At 39.6% G+C, this 1795-nt stretch overlaps 1 non-coding gene across 1 annotated transcript; it reads right to left on the reverse strand.

Moving 5' to 3' along the window:
- Nucleotides 1-1448: 1448 nt before the first annotated feature.
- LOC138828976 (U6 spliceosomal RNA) lies at nt 1449-1554 on the reverse strand. The gene has a single exon (XR_011372444.1). It is a non-coding gene; the product is annotated as a U6 spliceosomal RNA (small nuclear RNA).
- Nucleotides 1555-1795: the final 241 nt, after the last annotated feature.

A 1795-nucleotide genomic window follows, 5' to 3' on the forward strand; every position in this document is an offset into this window, starting at 1 on the left:
TCCCAAAACGAAATAAATTCACATATATTCACTCCAAAATGCTTTAATAGTAGGAGATGATAAAACACGCCCCCGAGAAGTAAATTTTCTCCTACGTTTAAAATTATTCTGAAAGCCTTGTGCTGGCTGGTCACATCTGTAATCCTATCTACCGTAGATATCTACTCAGTAGCCTGAGATCTGTGGATAACAGTTGGAAGCCAATCAGGGCAAAATAAATTCATGAAATTATTTTTCAAAACTTATAGTGAACTAGCAAAGAGCCAGGAATGGAGATGTAGCTCATATAGTGCTCACCAATCTAGAGAGAAAAGGCCTAGCAATACTTTGAAGCACTGATTTCACTCTGAGCATGCTAATACACAAGCATGTGTGTTTGTGCACGTGTGGGTGTGTGCGCACACACCCACAGACACACCCACACATTTAGTCAAAATAACATCATATCAGTGTTCTACATTAATTTCTTTGTTAATGATATTATATGGATAAAATAGAGTAAATAACCCTTCCATCTCAGAAAATTTGTATACATATTTTAATTGTAAAAATACTTTACAAAGGGGTCACACTTACATGAGCAAATAATGAGTACAATTCCTAACAAGCATTGTTACATCCTCCTTTATTTTTCCCCCATCATCCCTACCCTCCCACCTCCACAAATACACCCCCCTTCCCTGGCCTAAATTGTAACGTTCATTTTTCAACAGAATGTCTTGTGCATCTCATTGTTACAATGGGTCAACCTGTATCCCTATTTAAGCATTTTTTATTTCCCTTCCCCTCCCCAAATTAGTGAAACATATACATAGGATGTAGGGGCACCAACTTCAAATACAGTGAAAACTGGGCTTATAGTTTGGGAGAGGAACATACAAACAAAGAAAAAATATCCCATTGCACATTATAAGTACGTTAGAAACAATAGAGATAAAACTCCTTGTGTCCCTATCTTGGGGATCATTTCCCTTAATATCATCTTATCTGGTCATATGCACATGGCTTTTGACCTTTTCTGCTTATCCCAGACATATATTAGTTATTGAAAATAATGGAAACCATGGGACATATGTTTCTTTGGACTTAGCTTACTTCACTTAATGAATTTTTTTTCTAAGTCTTTGCAATTCCTAAAAAATTGGGCGATGTCATTGTTTCTGATGGAGGCATAGAATTCCATTTTGTACATATACCACATTTTCCTTCATCCATTCATCTACTGAGGGCCATCGGGGTGGGCTCTGTATCTTAGCTATTGCAAATAATGCTGCAGTAAAAATAGTTGTGCTGGTAGATTATTTGTGATCATTTGGTAAAATCCCCAAAAGTGGGATTGCTAGGTCATGGTGGAGCTTTTTATGGAGTCTTTTGAGGACCCTCCATACTTTCCAAAGTTTACACTCTCACCAAGAATGCAGTAGGGTTCCTTGTGGCCACATCCTCTCCAGCATCGGGAACACTTCACGAATTTGGGTGTCAACCTTTCGCAGGGCCATGGTAATCTTCTCTGTAATGTTCCAATTTTAGTGTATGTGCTGCCGAATTGAGCACAAAACATTTTTTTTTTTGGTCCGGTTGTGGGGCCTGAACTCTGGGCTTGGGCACTGTCCCTCAGCTCTTCAGCTCAAGGCTAGTGCTCTACCACTTGAGCCACAGCACCACTTCCGGCTTTTTGTTTATGTGGTGCTGAGAAATCGATCCCAGGGCCTCAGGCATGCAAGCCAAGCGCTCTACAACTGAGCCAACTTCCCAGCCCGCACAAAACATTTTTTATATATAAAGTGCAACTGAT

This window comes from Dipodomys merriami, unplaced genomic scaffold (genome assembly GCF_024711535.1).
Source record: "Dipodomys merriami isolate MVZ:Mamm:240054 unplaced genomic scaffold, mDipMer1.0.p SCAF_169, whole genome shotgun sequence".
Taxonomy (NCBI): domain Eukaryota; kingdom Metazoa; phylum Chordata; class Mammalia; order Rodentia; family Heteromyidae; genus Dipodomys; species Dipodomys merriami.